Genomic DNA, 19,459 nt, shown 5'->3' on the forward strand with positions numbered 1-19,459 from the left:
GAAGACTGAGTAAAGTATAATTTACAATACTCATGTTTATCTGGGTTTGTGGGTCTTTAAGAAATTATGTAAATGAAAAACAATGTAGAAAAACTAGAGGGGAAATGAGGTCAGGTCACAGAGAAATGGTGGAAGCAGAAGAATGAATATTCACAGAAGGTTAGAATGAAAATCTATGTAACACAGCAACAGCAGGAGGAACAGTATAGACATAATAAAGTCCATGAGCTGAGTGGTGCTTTAGCTGCATTCCACAAGCGATGTGTAGTTTTTTTATTTGTCATCCACTTCAAATTATATGCTCACTTCCATTTTCATTGTCTGTAATCCGCTAATTACATGAAACATTTTTTTTAATTTCTTTTTTATGTTTTAAAGGTTATTTATTTATTTTGAGAGAGAGAGAGCGAGAGAGAGAGAGAGAGAGAGCACAAGGTGGGGGCAGGGCAGAGAGAGAGGGAGAGAGAGAGAATCCCAAGCAGGCTCCGCACTGTCCGCGCAGAGCCCGGTGTGGGGCCCAAACTCATGAACTGTGAGATCATGACCTGAGCTGAAATCGGGAGTCAGATGCTTAACTGACAGAGCCACCCAGGAGCCACTATTCTTTTAAATTTTGACACATGTGAGATTTTAATTATCTTTCCATTACTGATTCTGAATTTTAATACATTGTGGTAACGGACTGTGGTCAATATGCAGTTGACCCTTGAAGAATGCAGAGGCTGGAGTGCTGACCCCCTGTCGAAAATCTGCATATAACTTTTGACTCCCCCAAAACTTAACTACTAATAGCCTACTGTTGACAAGAAGCCTTACCGGTAACATAGACAGCAAGTCACATGTATTTTATATGTTATATGTATTATATACTGCATTCTTACAATAAAGTAAGCCAGGAAAGGAAAATGTTATTACGATCATTAGGAAGAGACAATACATTTACAGTACAGTTGTTCAAGAGCCAACTGTAGTATTTACCTTTGGTATTTGTTGAAAACTGTTTTTATGTACTACTAGGCGGTCAGATGTTAAAAATAGTCTATGTGTGGTTGAAAATGATAGATATTTTTGGATTATTGGATACACATTTTTATATATGCCCACTAGCTTAAACTGCTTAATTGGATCAATTAAATATTTTATACTATTACGATTTGTTGGTATGTTCAATCCTTTGGTATCTGAGAGAGAGTAAAAATCTTCCAGTATGGTATGTCTGCATATATGTATAATCATTTTTCTTTATACACTTTAAGGCTACATTATTTAATGCACACAGGGCCAGGATTTTATTTCTTGCTAGTTAAACGCACCTTGTGATTTTTTTTTTGTAAAGGTGCTGTTTATATTCTAAAATACCTTTAACATGTCTTTTAGTATTATTTTTGTTATAGCAACTTTCTTTTGGATTGCATCTACCTTTTTTAATTTTCTTTTTACATTTACTTATGTATTTTGTTGTTTTTTAATATTTTATTTTTATTTTTTTAACATTTATTCATTTTTGAGAGTGAGAGAGACAGAGCACGAGTGGGGGAGGGGTAGAGAGAGTGGGAGACACAGAATCCGAAGCAGGCTCCAGGCTCTGAGCATCAGCACAGAGCCCGACACGGGGCTCGAACCCACAGACCACGAGATCATGACCTGAGCTGAAGTCGGATACTCAACCAACTGAGCCACCCAGGCACACCTATTTTGTTTATTTTTAAATTTTGTTATGAAAGTGTTCCCACTTGCAGAAAGAAATGCAGTAGTCTAATGACTTGTCATGTAATCATCTCCATAATTAAATAACGATCAATATTTTGTAATTTTTTTCTTCTTAAATTTTATTTTACTGTTTATTGCTGAAAGAGAGAGAGAGAAAGAGAGTGTGAGTGGGGGAGGGGCAGAGAGAGAGAGACCCAGAATGTGAAGTAGGGTCCAGGCTCTGAACTGTTAGCACAGAGCCTGACGCGGGGCTCAAACTCACAAACCGCGAGATCATGACATGAGCTGAAGTCAGAAGCTTAACTGACTGAGCCACCCAGGCGCCCCTTTGTAAATTTTTACTGTCTCATAGCTTCATTCTTATCTAGCCTTCTCATAAGTTAAAGAAAAAAAAAACCCACAATATTTTATCCCAGATCCTACTCCTCCCAGCTTACATTTTTTCTTAACATTTTAGCTCCCTTCTGGTGAATACCAAACTAGTTATTAATAATAGTGGTTTTCATAGTCAATTATAGCTTAGATTAACATACATATTTATGGATAGATGGCCAACAGACACATGAAAAGATACTCAACATCACTCACCATCGGGGAAATGCAAATCAAAACCACAATGAGGTATCACCTCACACTTGTCACAATGGCTACAATCAGAAACACAAGAAATAACAAGTGTTGGTGTGGAGAAAAAGGAACCCTTGTGCACCTTTGGTGGGAATGCAAACTGGTACAGCCAACATGGAAAACTGTACGGAAGTTCCTCCAAAAAATTAAAAATAAAAATACCCTATGATCCAGTCATTGTACTACTGGATATTTACCCAAAGAATACAAAAACACTAATTCGAAAGGATATGTTTATTGTAGCATTTACAATGACCAGCCAAGGAAGCAGCCCAAGTCTCTATCAATAGAGGAACTGAAAAAGAAGAAATGGTGGAATGTTATTCAGCCATTAAAAAAAAAAAAAAGAAATCTTTCCATTTGCAACAACATGGATGGAGCTAGAGAGTATAATGCTAAGTGAAATAAGTCTGTCACAGAAAAATAAATACCTTATTATTTCACTCATATGTAGAATTTAAGAAACAAAACAAATAAAGCTTATAGAAAAAGAGAGAGACAAACTGGAAAGCTGACTCTTTAACCATAGAGAATAAACAGATGGTTGGTTACCTGAGGGGAGGTGGGTGGGGGATGGGGGAAATAGGTAAAGGGGATTAAGAATACACCTACCTTTTTTTTTTTAATTTTTAAATGTTTATTTTTGGGATGGAGGCAGAGTGCGAGTGGGGGAGGGCAGAGAGAGAGGCAGACACCGAATCTAAAACAGGCTCCAGGCTCTGAGCTGTCAGCACAGAGCCCGATGCAGGGCTCGAACCCACGAGCTGTGAGATCATGACCTGAGCCGAAGTCGGATGCTTAACCAGGCGCCCCAAGAGTCCACCTACCTTGATGAGCACTGAGTAATGTATAGAATTGTTGAATCACTATATTGTACAGCTTTATAAACTAATATAACATTGTATGTTAACTATACTGGGATTAAAATTTTAAAACAATAAAATTAAACAAGATAAAAAATACATATTTATAAATTTCCTTATTCATCAGTACTTTTTACACTTAACTCATTCTTTCAGGATTCAACTTCCTATTTCCTGAAGTAAAATGTTAGAAGTTTTAGAATGATATTTTGAGCTGAGATATTGGTTATTAATTAAAATGGACAGTAGAAATAGATTAAAAGTTTTCATATTATTCTTTTTAAAAAATTTTTAAAAATGTTTATTTTTGAGATAGAGCATGAGTGGGGGAGAGGCAGAGAGAGAGGGAGACACAGAATCTGAAGCAGGCTCCAGCTTCGAGCTGTCAGCACAGAGCCCCACACGGGACTCGAACCCATGAACCGTGAGATCATGACCTGAGTTGAAGTTGGATGCTTAACCAACTGAGCTAGCCAGGCTCCCCCATATTATTCTTGTTGCGAGACAATAAAAGGCTGAATTAAGATGTTGCCAATGGAAATGGAAAAATGTGGTGAATCTGAGAGACCTTTCAGAAATAACCAATTAGATATATGTTGTGAAATAGGGGTATGAGTAGGCTAGGCTAAATTAGGATTCTATGCAGACTTAATAGATTCGTGGGGAAGTCATAAACTCTATTTGGAAGTATACAACAAAAAATGTTAATTCTGGACATATTAAATTGGAATAGTTTTGGAGATACCTGGATGGGAACGTTCACTGGACATTTGAAAATTTGAGTCTCTCATGGTAGAAATTAGAATACGGAGATCTGGAATTCATAACAGGAGCATACTGTAGAAATCCAATATTCTAAATCCACCCCCATATTTTCCCTCTGCCAAATTTGTACATAAATCTTGGAAGGGGGGCTTTGCTAGTTTAACTCTGGTAATCTAGTATATAGTAATTTGGTAATGGTTTTAAGCATTGCTATTCAAAATGTCTGCAGGGACAATTAGAAATGAACAAACATACATGAACAAATTGGACAACCTGGAAGAAATGGATAAATTCCTGGAAACACACAACCTACCAACACTGAATCGTGAAGACCTAGAAAATCTGAACAGACCAAAAATAAGTAAGAGGTTAAAGCAGTAATCAACAATCTTCCAAAAAAGAAAAATGAAGGATCAGATGGCATCACTGTGAATTCTACCATACATTTAAGGAAGATTTAATGTGAATCGTTTTCAGAGCTTCAGAAAAACTGAAGAGGCAACGTGACTTTCAAACTCATTTTTTTGAGGCCAGCATTACCCTGACACTAAAGCCAGATTTGAATTCTATAAGAAAAGAAAATTTTAGGCAGATTTTTCTCTCTGTTGATCATAGACGCAAGAGTCCTCAATGAAGTACTAACAAACCAAATTTAATAGTGCATTAAAAGGATCATTAAAATGATTAGTGGGATTTATTCTGGGGATGCAAAGATGACTCACCGCATGCATATCAATCAATGTGATATATCGCGGTTTTAGAATGAAGAAAAAAAGTCATATGATTACTTCAAGAGATGCAGAAAGGTATCATTTGATCAAATTTGACACCCTTTCCTGTCAAAGAAGAAATGTAGAGAATTTCTTCTCCTGTAGAGAAGAAATGTACCTCAACATAATAAAGGCCACGTATGACAGGTCCATAGCTAACATCATACTCAATGGTGGAAAACTAAACTCTTTTTCTGTAAGAGCAGAAACAAGCTAGAATGCCCACCCCTGCCACTTCTATTCAACATAGGACTAGAAGTTCTATCCAGAGCACTTAGGCTAGAAAAAGAAATAAAATCATCCTTATCTGAGGGGAAGAAGCAAAATTGTCTCTCTATGCAGAAAATAGGATTACTACATAGGAAACTCCAAATACTCCAACAAAAACTATCGGAACTAATAAATTCAATAAAGTTGTAGGATACAAAATTAACCTAAGAAATCAGTGGTGTTTCGATACCTTATCAACGAACTTCCCCCAAAAGAAATTAAGACATCAAGTCCTATTTACAATAGCATCAAAAAAGAATAAAACACTTGGGAATGAATTTAACCAAAAAACAGAAAAATCTGTACACTGAAAATTATAAAACGCTGTGAAAACTGGATATCTACCTGAAAAGGAATTCAATTTCACCCTTATCTTACCCTATATACAAAAAAATCAGCTAAAATGGATTAAAGACTTAAACATAAGATCTGAAACCATAAGCATTTAGAAGAAAACACAGAGGATAAGCTTTTCAAGTTTGGTCTTGGCAATATTTTTGGGGGGGCAGAACACCAAAAGCCAGGGAACAAAAATGAACATCAATAAGTAAGATGACATTGGGGCGCCTGGGTGGCGCAGTCGGTTAAGCGTCCGACTTCAGCCAGGTCACGATCTCGCGGTCCGTGAGTTCGAGCCCCGCGTCGGGCTCTGGGCTGATGGCTCGGAGCCTGGAGCCTGTTTCCGATTCTGTGTCTCCCTCTCTCTCTGCCCCTCCCCCGTTCATGCTCTGTCTCTCTCTGTCCCAAAAATAAACGTTGAAAAAAAAAAAATTTAAAAAAAAAAAATAAGTAAGATGACATCAATTAAAAAGCATTTGCACAGCGAAGGAAATAATCACCACAATGAATCGGAAACCTACAGAATGAATGGAAGTATTTTCAAACCATATATCTGATAAGGGTCAATGTTCAAAATATCTAAATAACTCACAAGTCCAGAGCAAAAAAGCTAATAACTCCGTTAAAAAATGGATAAAGGGCTTTAAGAGCCATTTCTCTAAAGAAGACCTACAGAGAGTCAACAGGTGTATGAAAAGGTACTGAATGTCATTAGTCTTAAAGGAAATGCAAATTCAAACCACAGTATCACCTAACACCTGTTAGAATGGCTGGTATTAAAAATAAAGTGTGTCGAGGGCGTAGAGAAAAGGGAACCTCAGTAAGTTGTTGGTGGGAATGTAAATTTTTCTAGCCACCATTGACAGCAGTATTGAATTTTCTCCAAAAAATTAAAAATAAAGCAACCGTATGACCCAACTGTCCTACTTCTGGGTATTTAGCCAATGGAACTGAAATCAGGTTCTGTTCATTCACAACCTCAGGAGCTAGGAACCCCACCAGATTCTCACATTGAAGATCCAAGGAAGAGTACTTAGGAAAGACCAAGGTAAGAGGGCAGGTGGAAATCTGGACAGCAGAGGAACTGAACATTTCTGGCACGGATAGCTACAGCAAATATGAAACGAAATGTACCTTTTAGACACATTAGCATCAGACTTCATACTTGAGGCTTATTTACCTCAGTTCCTGCCACGCCTTCAACCAAAAAATTATAAGGCATCCTGAGCGGCAAGTAAAAACGTGAAAGCGTGGTCTGAAGACGAAAAGCATCAGAACCAGATTCCGATACGACAGACGCGTCAGAAATACCATAGAGAGAATTTTAAACAATTACGATTAATATGTTAAGGCCTTTAATGGAAAAAGTTGACGGCATGCAAGAACAGACGGATAATGTAAGCAGAGGCATGAAAAGTCGAAGAATGAAAAGGGAACGCTATAAATCAAAAACACTGCAGGAAAAACGAATAATGCCTTTGATGAGCTCATCAGTAGACTGGAAACAGCTGAGGAAATCATCAGTGAGCTTTAAGATATGTCAACAGAAATTTTCCAAACTGAAATACAAAAAAATAAAGGAGTGGAGCAACTGAACATTCAGGACATGTGGGGCGATTTCAAAAGAAATCGTCATGAGTAGAATGCGAAGAGAGAATACAGCAGAAGAAATATTTGAAATAACCGTAATCAAGAACTATCCAAAATTAATGACAGACACCAAACCAAAGACCAATAAATTTCAGAGAACACCGAGAAGAATGAGCACCTAAAGTACTAGACAGAAACACATTTCAGAAAAGCAAATACAAAGAGAACGACTTGCAAGGAAGTGAGAGAGAGGTGAGAGGAGGAGGGGACACAATATTCATATTGGAACGAGCATAAGAATGACACAAAATTTCTCATTAGAGACCATGAAAGCAAGAGCAGAGTGGAACAAAATATTTAGAGTATTGAAAGAAACAGACTAATAAGCAAGAATTCAATATCCAGTGAGATAATTCTTCAAAGTGAAGGAGAAAGAAAGACTTTCTCAGACAAACGAAAACTGAAATAATCCATCACCAGTAGACCTTCTCTGCAAGAAATGTTAGATTATTTTCTTCAGGCAGAAAAAAAAATATTACATAGGTCAGAAACTTGGATCTGCACAAAGGAAGAAAGAGAGCGTATTAGAGAAAGAATGAATGAACACAGAATATAAGCTGTTAGTTTTCTCATTCGTAAATTATCCACGGCTCTAAGACGCTTCATTCGTTTTTTAAAATTGTGTATCAATTTGAGTCGTGTTTATTGTCTTAACATCTAATTCATTGATTTATTTTTCTTTTTTAGGTCCAGCATTTCAATTTGTTTTGTATAGTTTCCACCTATCTGCTGAAAATTCCCCTTTATTCACATTTTATGCCTTTTCCACTAGAGCATTTAATATAATTAATCCTGGTTATTTGCAGGTTTTTATTTTATAATCCCAATATTAAGTTCATCTCTGAGGCTGGTTTGGTTGACTGCCCTGAAACTTGTTAGCTTCCCCCACTTTTTTACACGGTCTTATTTTCAATTGAGTGCCAAATATCCTGTGTACAGCATTACATTTATTGATGGAAATGTAAGTTATTTTTTGAAATGGTCATTCTTCTTCCTCTGCTAGACCTGTATTGTGTAGGGTTAAGTCAGTCTTGTCAGGAGTTGAGCTGGGTTTTGTGTTTGTTGTTGCTATGGAGACAAAAGACAAATGGTTGCTAGGTACTAGAAATGAGGAGGTTTTAAATACAAAGGGCATGCTCTGGTCTCAATGTGTGTCTCTCCCCCCACCCCGCCCCTGTCAAATTCATATGTTAAAATACTAACTCTCAAGGTAATGGTATTAGGATGTGGGGTCCCTTTGGGAAACGATTAGAGAGCATAAGGGCAGAGCCTTGCTGAATGGAATTAGCACCCTTATAAAAGGGACCTAAGAAAGCCCTCTTGCCCCTTCTACCTTGTGAGGTTACAATGAAAAGACAGCCATATAGGAAACAGGATCTCCTCAAACACGGAATTAGCTGACACATTGAATTTGGACTGTGAGAACTGTATTTATGTTGTTTATAAGCCACCCAGTCTGTGGTATTTTGTTACAGTAGTCCAGAAAGACTGGAATAAGGCAGGAAGGAACTTTCTGAGCTAATAGAAATGTTGGCTATCTTGATTTTGATGAAGTTTCCATAAGAATGTGTATTTGTCAAAATCGGTAGAACTGTATACTAAAAGAAGTATATTATACTTCAGAAAACCAATTTTTAAAATTTTTTGATGTTTATTTTCAAGATAGAGACAGAGCACGAGCAGGGGAGGGGCAGAGAGAGAGGAAGACACAGAATCTGAAGCAGGCTCCAGGCTCCCAGCTGTCAGCACAGAGTCTGACACGGGGCTCGAACTTAAAGACCGTGAGATCATGACCTGAGCTGAAGTCCAATGCTTAAGCAATTGGGCCCCCCAGGTGCCCCTTCAATAAACACATTTTTAAATACATACCTTGTATACCTAGACCTTGAAAGATGCTGCTAGGTACCATAAGGACTGTAGAAAAGAAGTGTTTAGGGCGTTTTCAGCCAAAATGTGTAGTAAAAATGTATAATAAAAGTGTGCCAAGCAGTTAATTAATATAAATATTTTCATATTTTCTGAATTTGTTATTTTTATAGTATTAATCAGTGCAGTGGTTAATTTTATGTGTCAAATTGACTAGGCTAAGGGATACCCAGAAAGCTATGAACCATTATTTCTGGTTGTGTCTGTGAAGGTGTTTCTGGAAAAAGTTAGCATTTGGATGAGTAGACTGAGTAAACACTCACCCTCACGAGGGTGGATGGGCATCATCCAATCTGTGAAACCCGGAATAGGAGAAAAAGGAATGGAAAGGTGAATTCCCTCTCTCTTCTTGATTGGGGACATCATCTTCTCTTGCTTTCAGATATTAGAGTTCCTTTGAACTCTGAGATTTATACCAGCAACCACCTCCCCTAATTGTCAGGCTTTGGCCTCAGGCCGGAAGTTACAGCATCAGCTCCACTGGTCCTCAGGCCTTTGAACTTGGGACCCAATTATATATCATCAGTTTTCCTGGTGGTCTAGCTTGCACACAGCAGATTATAGGACTTCTTGCCTTCTTAAACCATGTTAGCCAATTTCTATAATAAATCTCCTGATTATCTCTATCTCTCTTCTTCTGTTTCCCTGGAGAACCCTGATTAATACAGTCAATTTTTTAACATTTATAATTTCTGTTGACTTCTTTCTCTTTCTTCTTATTATAAAAGCTAATTTTCAGATTTTTTTCATTTTTATTTTTAGTTCTGTATTATTTTTCTTAAAAAAGTGACTCCTCCAAAGTGTATACGCTTCAGGCACTGCAAAACCTGTATTCACTTCTGTCCACATGACATGGTTATCCCATAAGAACCTCAACGTGACCATCTCAGTCACTAACATGGAGCACCCAAAGATTGGGCTTTTTTACGACTTATCTCTGACATCAAGAAAGGCATTACTATTCATGCTATGCTAATTTTGTGTGTGTGTAGGCATGCGTGCGTGTATCTATCCATCGTTTACAGCTATGCAGTATTTTGAAGTATTAAACAATATGTATCTCCCTTGCCCCCAGACGTCATTTTACTACATGGTTTCCCAGCCTAGGAAACTATAACATTCCACCCTCATTGTCTCAGAAAAGTAGGGCTAAACCATAATATCTTGATCCAAGATTTCAAGTGTGAAGGGGACCTCTGTTCTCCTCCCTGTCTGGAACCCTGAAAGGTAGTATGAGAATGGTGGATAAAAAGTGGGTGCCTGGTAAGATAGTACTGGGGTGGTCCCAGTGAGGTTTTTTTGTTTTCAGGATTCAAATTCGAAGGACAAAGATGCCAACTTTTCCCATGTCTGAAGATACAGAGGAATATCGTGTGGAGCAGAGAGGAGTGAGGACCTCTGGACACATGCCAGTGTGGAAGAAGTAATGACAGACAAGAACTCAACCAGATGACCTCAGAGAATGAAGTAGGAAAAAATGCCAACTAGGGCCAGACTTCATGATATTACATAAGCTTCCTGGACATAGATGTCATTAAGAAGAAAGGAGGAGGGGAAACTCAGGAATTAGCTAAGATTTAGCAGGATTTAAGCAGTTCAGACAGAACTAAGATTATGTTTTCTATTCCCAATGACATGGGAACTCAAACTGTAGATTACCTTGAGTCATAAAGATTACACGTTTGTGCCCACCTTAGCTCTATGGCTTAAGAAATTTGTATTCTCTCCCTGTATTTGGAGGGATACGTGTGTACTGTGAAAGCGTAGAGCTCACACTGAATTTCACTGGTGGGTGACACATCCCTTAAGGAATGTCTATTACCAAAATTAGGGGAACTGAGTAAATTTGGAACTGGTTTCCTTCAACCAACCTATCTCACTGTGTTACATTTCACTGATACCTATTCACGCAGAACATATTTATCAAATGCATAATATGTACTATCCCTCTTTTTAGAAGTTGCGAAAACATGGGGCACCTGGGTGGCTCAGTCGGTTAAGCGTCTGACTTAGGCTCAGGTCATGATCAAACAGTTCATAAGTTCAAGCCCCACATCGGGCTCTGTGCTGACAGCTCAGAGCCTGGAGCCTGCTTGGGATTCTGTGTCTCCCTCTCTCTCTGCCTCTCCCCCGCTGTCATTCTGTCTCTGTCTCTCTGTCCCAAAAATGAATAAACATTAAAAACATTTAAAAAAAATAGCAGTAAGAACAACATGGCACAAACATAGTAAACAAAGGAAAGAGTGTCAGGAAAGCAGGGTCGAAAGACATACAGGAATGCGATTATGTAGACTTTTATAAGCCAATGTATGATATTTCGATTTTATTCTAAATGAGAAACCATGAATCAAGATATTGTCCAATTTATGTTCATATATATATTTGCTAATATTTTACTGAGGTGATATTTGCATAGAGCAAAAAATAAATCTGAAGTACACATATCAATAAGTTTATATATATATATACATATAGATATGTATCTATACATATATCTATATACATATAGATATGTATCTATACATATATGTATATGTAGATATATGTATATCTATATATCTATATGTATAGATATACATATATCTACATATACATATACATGTATATGTATATCTATATATCTATATATAGATATATAGATATATAGATATACATATATCTACATATACATATACATGTATATCTACATATCTATATGTATCTATATGTATATCTATCTGTATGTAGATATACATATATCTATATGTATAGATGTATACATATATATATATCTATATAGATGTATACATATATACATCTATATGTATATGTGTGCATATGTGTGTATGTGTGTGTACATATATATAATATATATATCATATGTATTATATGTATATAATCTTACTCTCATCCAGATCAAATACAGAATACTTCAATTATCCCAGAAAGTCCCCCACAAATATTCCCAATCACCCTGCCCTGCCACCCTCTAGCACCATGCAGACAAATACTATTCTGATTTCTGTCACCAAGATTCATTCTGAATGTCAACATGATACATTGACTACATTCAAGATTTCCATGTCCCTACACATGCTGAATGGTATGATAAAATGCAGATGGGACGAAAGGTAAAAATCTGGACATTAAGGAGAAAGCAACACCCAAGAGGCATCTGAAATTCTTCGCCATCCTGATTAGGAGACGGCAGGGGCCTTGAAGAACATGAGAACCTTGTTCTAATTTGCTTCTCTTGGCAACTTCTTTTATCTCCCTTCCAGCACTACCATCTTTGAAAAATGAACTTTTTTTTCGGATAGTTGGAGCTTCTCGAGAGAATGGCAACTTATATTACTCTATGAAAGAGTCAATTATCAGAAGCTGCAATATTAGAAATATCATTTTATTAAAGGTGGTGGGACTTTGGAAGCAGCAAGGCCCAGGTTTAGGTTTTGGAGGTGATTATTCCACAGAAATAATGGCAACAATAATCGTTATTTTCTACGTAAGGATTAACCTTCCTAAAATAATATAAAGGATCAGAAAAGTATGATTCATTTGAATTCATATGAAGTATGTCAGTGGGGGAATTTAGAGACCTTTGGAGGTTCTTGTTGGAATTTAATATTCCAAAGGGTCTCTGAATAACCCAAGTTAATCTCTTAGGACTGGCTTGTAAGGAATTTTTTTCTTGTATAATATCTCTTTTAAACTTGATTTCGGCTGAGAAAAGAAGAGTAAGTGGTTCTTAATAAGCGGTGGTAATTATAGTGCAGTTACTTGGAAATGTATTGAAATACATAGAAAACAGCATATCAAAAAAATACACATTTTACTTAGCATCTCCATCTATGGCTGGATCCTTGGCTGTTCTGGTTCGGTGACTTTGTGACAATAACATTTTATCCCTAATCAAAGAAGGGAACAAATATCAAAGAAAATTTCCAATTTGGGTCAGAATGAAAAAAAAAAAAAAAGAAGCATCTAGATAGCTACTTGTGTGGATCACAGTATAACTAACCAGCGTCCTCTTCCTTTTTAACTTGGAAACAACAGCTCATGCGTGGTATTTGCATACATAACCTATTGAACGGACTAAGAGATGAACATACTAACTAAAGGAGGGTGAATCAAGGTGACTTTAGAGTCAACTCCTACAATAATCTTTTAATTTTCTGGTATTCTTTTAATGTAGATTTGCCGGTAAACGGCATGCATAAAACATTAACAAATTTGAAGTGAACTCTGGCCAATCTCAGATATTATGTTTTATAGTGGTTTATTTATATTTTAGTATGAAATATATGAAACATTTTATTACTTATGATTTATGAAAAAATAATCCTAAAAAGAGCACCGCGTACCCAACATGCAGCATACAAAATACCAAGTAATGCATGCCTTTGAATTCCTTTGAATCCCTTTGAGTACCCCTCCTTGATCATATATTCCCCTCCCTCCTTCCCTTTCAGAGGTAACTGTCATCCTGAATATTGTTCATCATTCCTGTGTTTTTATTTTAATTTTACCACATGGATATGTATTCTAAAACAATATCCTCTTGAATTTTGCATGTACATAAATTGCAGAAACAGAACCAGACTGTATATATTCTTCTGCAATTCACTTTGTTCATTCAACTTTGTGAGATGCATCCACATTGAGATGTATAGCTGCGGGTCTTGCGTCTTTCCATTCCACTGCTGTGTTGTTTTCCATTGTGTTATCACACCTTGCATATTGATCGATCTTGCCTTTGCTGTAAATCTGTTTCCAGGGTTTTGCTTTCCTACCTCACTGTTAAATACATTCTTCTACATGTCACATTGTCTTCACATGGGGGAATTTCCCTAAGGTCTAGGTTTACAGATTGAATTATTACATCAAAGGATATGTGCATCATCAACTTTAGATAATGCTAAATATTATTTTTTTTTTGCAAACAGATTCTAATACTTTATACTCCCACGAGTATTTTATGAGAGTTCTAGTTCACAAGTCAACAGTAATATCAAATTTTTCATCATTGCCTATCTGATGGATACGTTCTAGGTTATTTAATAAGGGTATAAATATATTCATATATTTTTAAGACCATGAGTTTTCACTATTCTGTGACACGTCTGTTTATGTCTTTTGACCATTTCTTTCTATTAGGGTGTTTATCTTTACTTACAGAGTTGTAGAAATACTTTATGTATCATGCATAATGATACTTTTCAGTTATTTTTACTGGACCATCTTCTCTCATGTTGTGGACTGTCTTTTCACTATCTTTGTGCTATCCTGTAATAAACAGTAGTTCTTTAATGCAGTTAAATTTTACAATCTTTTTCATTCTGGTTTTAATTTTTTGTGGTTTCTGTAATATTTTCCTACCCCAAAGTTCATATTGTTAATATTTTGCACATCTCTCCCTTTTTTTAGAGTTTTGCCTCTCACTTTAAGTGTGTAACCTATCAGTGGGGTCCCTGGGTGGCTCAGTTGGTTGAGTATCTGACTTCGGTTCAGGTCATGAACAATCTGTGGGTTCATGCCCTGTGTCGGGCTGACAGTTCAGAGCCTGGAACCTGCTTCAGATCCTGTGTCTCCCTCTCCCTCTGCCCCTTCCCTGCTCACATTCTGTCTCTCTCTCTCAAAAATAAATAAATGTTAATTTTTTTTAAAAAGTGTGTAACCTATTGGTAATGGTGAATTCTGTATATTCCTATACTACAGTCCCCTGTATAATTACTAAATCGTGTGTGTGTGTGTGTGTGTGTGTGTGTGTCTGTATTCTTCCTTTTTTTCTTCATTAATGTGCCAAGTTTTCTTTTTTAAGTTTACTTGAGAGAGAGAGAGAGAGAGAGAGAGAGAGAGAAAATGAGCAGGGAGGGGCAGAGAGAGAGGGAGAGAGAAAATCCCAAGCAGGCTCCTTGCTGTCAGCTGAGTCTTGACACGGGGCACTACCTCATAAACTGGGAGATCACAACCTAAGCGGAAATCAAGAGTCAGTTAACCAACTGAGCCGCCCAGGTGCCCCTATGTGCCAAACTTTCTGAATGTTATTTAGTATATTCACAAATTTTGGCTTTGTCCATCTCTTTTTAAAATTTACATCGTTAATTTATGTTCTTAACTTTGTTGTTTAACTGTTTTTGTTTAGTTTGGATATATTATGGTTTTTTTTTTAACTTTTTAAGTGGTATACTTAGATAATGTATTTTAGTCTCTCTTTTTTTTTTTTTAATTTTTTTTAACGTTTATTTTTGAGGCAGAGAGAGACAGAGCACGAACGGAGGAGGGTCAGAGAGAGGGAGACACAGAATCTGAAATAGGCTCCAGGCTCTGAGCTGTCAGCACAGAGCCTGACGCGGGCCTCGAGCTCATGGACCGCGAGATCATGACCTGAGCCGAAGTCAGCCGCTTAACCGACTGAGCCACCCAGGCGCCCCAGTCTCTCTTCTTTTATTTTTATATCTATGTAGTGCTTAAGCTGCATATCCTAAGTTTTGGTATATAATATTTCCTTTGGTCAGTGAACTGGAGGGTATTACGCAAGTGAAATAAGTCAGTCAGAAAAAGACAGATATCATATTTTCACCCATATGTAGAACTTGAGAAACTTAACAGAAGACCATGGGGGAAGGGAAGGAAAAATAAGTTACAAACAGAGAGGGAGGCAAACCGTAAAAGACTCTCAAATACAGAGAACAAACTAAGGGTTGATGGTGGGGAGGCAGGGGGCTAGAGAAAATGGGTGATGGGCATTGAGGAGGGCACTTGTTGGGATGAGCACTGGGTGTTGTATGTAAGCAGTGAATCATGGGAATCTACTCCCAAAGCCAGGAACAGACTGTATATGCTGTATGTTAGCTAATTTCATAGTAAGTTATTTTAAAAAATAAAGTAAAATAAATAAATAAAATATTTTAAACTCTCATTATTTCATCTGTAACCAATTGATTATTCACATATTTCTTAATGCGTATGTATATATTTACATATATGTACATACATATGGCTTTTAGTTATTTTACTACTAATTTCTGGATTAATTTTCTTATTGTAGATACGCTCTATTATTTTGGCTTTTTGAAGTTTGCTAAGGCTTGCAATCTATGTCTAATTTTCATAAAGGTTGCATGTACATATATCTCAAAGAATGTGCGCTCCACAGTTTCTGTAAATATTTCAAATGTGTACATTAAGATAAGTTGTTATTTCTTCAAATAGATATTTGTCTGGCACTGAAAGGCCCCTCTTGGAGTATTTACTGACCCGACTGCTATGTGGTTAGTGATTTGGCCTGCCCTGAAGTTAGAGCCAGAAGGCAAAGGAAGTTTAAAAGAAACTATCAACAAAAAAACAACACTTTCTCCGTTTTGGCCTTTCTTCGGGTCTTGATTTCCAATCCCAGTCTGCCCATCTTTGTTTACTTTTTAGAGTTCTCAGGTAAGTGTTTCTTTTGCTTTGTTTTTTGTATTTTATCAAGTTTTTAGATCAGTGTAACATAGTAAATAGGCTCACTCGTTGTGGCTGGAACCAGTGTTTGATGTTCTAGGTTTTAAGTGGTAAAGTTATTTTATAGGTTAGGTCCACAAACAACATGAAACAGCAACAAATGTTCAAACCTGACCCTTTTTCCGAAATTAATATTTTGTGAATGAAATCTAATTATCTTTACCACCAGCATTCCATTAGTAAAAATCCTCAATACCTAAAATTGACGGCCGAAAAATTACATCAACTCTACTTTTCATTCTACTCTCTACTTTTCCTTTCGAATGAGAAATCACGCTTCACTTTGTCTGAACCCAGGTACAAAACAAAATAAGGTTCTTTTATTCTAAGATAAATCATAGTCATCAAACCAGACACAGGAAGATGGAAGGTCTGATGATTTGTTTCCAAACGAAGTTGTAACTTTTCAGCTGCTTGGTTATGGTCAATTTTACAAAGAAAAATCCCTTCCTGAACTATTGTTTATATAATGTATCCTCAAAGATCTGAGGGGACTAGGAGACATGGTGCAATTTCTTTTAAGCTGGAGATCTCGTAATGGAAAAGACACACGTCAGCAGACATGATGATGTTTCAGATAATCAAAATAGCAGGTACTTAATTATATTCTTATTTTCAAAACACAACTACATACATTTTTTTTTTCTTAGCAGGCAATTTCTGCAAATGGCCACACCATCAAATCTGTATGTTTACTAGGTTTTTGGTTTTTTTTTTTAATATGAAATTTATTGTCAAATTGGTTTCCATACAACACCCAGTGCTCATTCCAACAGGTGCCCTCCTCAATACCCATCACCACCCCCCTGCCCTCCCACCCCCCAGCCACCCTCAGTTTGTTCTCAGTTTTTAAGAGTCTCTTATGTTTTGGCTCCCTCCCTCTCTAACCTTTTTTTTTCCTTCCCCTCCCCCATGGGTTTCTGTTAAGTTTCTCAGGATCCACATAAGAGTGAAAACATATGGTATCTGTCTTTCTCTCTCTGACTTATTTCATTTAGCATTAACACTCTCCAGTTCCATCCACATTATTACAAAAGGCCATATTTCATTCTTTCTCATTGCCACGTAGTATTCCAATACTAGGTTTTGATGATCATCAGAGATGAATAAAAGTTTTCTGGAAGTGAAAATATGTAATGAGCCTCTTTTTCGTGGTACACTGCTTTATAGAAATTGATACAAGTCGATTTAAGTAGCTACATTTACTCAAGTGAGTATCCCGATAAAAGCCATATTATGTCTCATTTGTCTCACCTACAATCAGGATCATTAAAGATTTTAAGTTAAAATTTGCCATATTTTACACTTGATCTTAGCCAAAAGGCTGAGAAGCGATAAAATTTGCCATATTTTAAAGAATACTGTGCTTCATTTAAAAGATTGAATGGGGCACCTGGGTGGCTCAGTTGGTTAAGCGTCCCACTTCGGCTCAGGTCATGATCTCACGGTCCGTGAGTTCGAGCCCCGCGTGGGGGTCTGTGCTGACAGCTCAGAGTCTGGAGCCTGTTTCAGATTCTGTGTCTCCCTCTCTCTCTGCCCCTCCCCTGTTCATGCTCTGTCTCTGTCTCAAAAATAAATAAATGTTAAAAAAAAAATTAAAATATTGAAAATGTAAACAAGAGTAGCTACTTGATCCTATTATATTCCATTTTTATTTTATTTTATTTTATTTTTTTTAAATATATGAAATTTATTGTCAAATTTGTTTCCATACAACACCCAGTGCTCATCCCAAAAGATGCCCTCTTCAATACCCATTATATTCCATTTTTTTTTCAACTCCAAGCGCCTGCAAAAATAATTATGAAACCTATCATTTGTAATGAAAAAGAAAGTATTGGATTCACAGATTAAAAAAAAAAAACAAATCCCTGAAACTAAACTATGAATAATTATTGATTGGCCAATATATGAGAGATGTCAGACAAAGTAAAAGGCAGCCTTCAATCTCTTAGAGAAGATACTAATGTTCCTCTAAGACAATGTATTGAATTTGCCTCCCCTCCCAAAATAAAGCAGAAGGAATAATATTAAAATTCAGAAAAGTCATTTCTTCAGGGAATTGGAAATCTATAATTGTAAAATTATCTAAATTGATTTATCAGAAAAATTGTTTCTTTTGGTTTCCCGTTGGATTGACCATTTAAAATTTTTTTTTTAAATTTAGCTTTGTCAATATCCTGTATCTTTGTATTTGAACAAATTATATGTATATTTGTACATTTAAGGTCCTCCAAAATGAGGCTTATAAATAAGTTCTGCTTTTTGGCAACTTTCGGTCTACCTTATATCTTGCTGTCGATTTATTCATTTAAAATATTATGAAGCATGTACTGTGTCATGTGAGATTATGGTCAAGAATATAAAAGCTACACTCAGGAATGTAAGATATAATTGCATAGAGCCCTTTTCTCAGGAAACAGTAAAAAAAAAAATACTAATATTCCCAAAGTTGTCAGACAGCTAACCCTCAAATCAATGGCCATAACAGAACTGCCTTCACCGGCCTGTTTCAGCAGCACACACTTGTGAGACTTTCCCAGAGAAAGACTAAAAATCCTTCCTACTAGAAATGTCTAAACTTCTCTGAAAAATTCCACAACATTTTAGTGAAGAGGGCAGCTCAATGCTAATTTATCCTAATGGCCAGAAATTAATTTCTCTCATATCTGCAAGTATTTGACAGTTACTAACTGGCATTGGTGAAATACTGGGCTGGGGGGCGGGGGCAGTGGTTACCAGAGCAGGGTTTTGTCTGTCTTCTGGACAGTGTTTATACTGCAATTCAGTTCTTAAAGCCTGTGTTATCCTACTTTGGGCTTGCTCTGTACATGAGCAGTTTAGGGGGGAGGGGAGGGACTTTTGCAAATCTGGGATTGAAAGCCTACTTGAATCTTTCAAACTCATTTATTTTTATTTTTATTTTTTTTAAACATTTATTTATTTTTGAGACAGAGAGAGAGCATGAACAGGGGAGGGTCAGAGGAAGAGGGAGACATAGAATCTGAAACAGGCTCCAGGCTCTGAGCTGTCAGCACAGAGCCCGACGCGGGGTTC

Source organism: Lynx rufus, unplaced genomic scaffold (genome assembly GCF_022079265.1).
Source record: "Lynx rufus isolate CCGP_SWC_20201006 ecotype Redwood Valley unplaced genomic scaffold, mLynRuf1.p SCAF_19, whole genome shotgun sequence".
Lineage (NCBI taxonomy): Eukaryota > Metazoa > Chordata > Mammalia > Carnivora > Felidae > Lynx > Lynx rufus.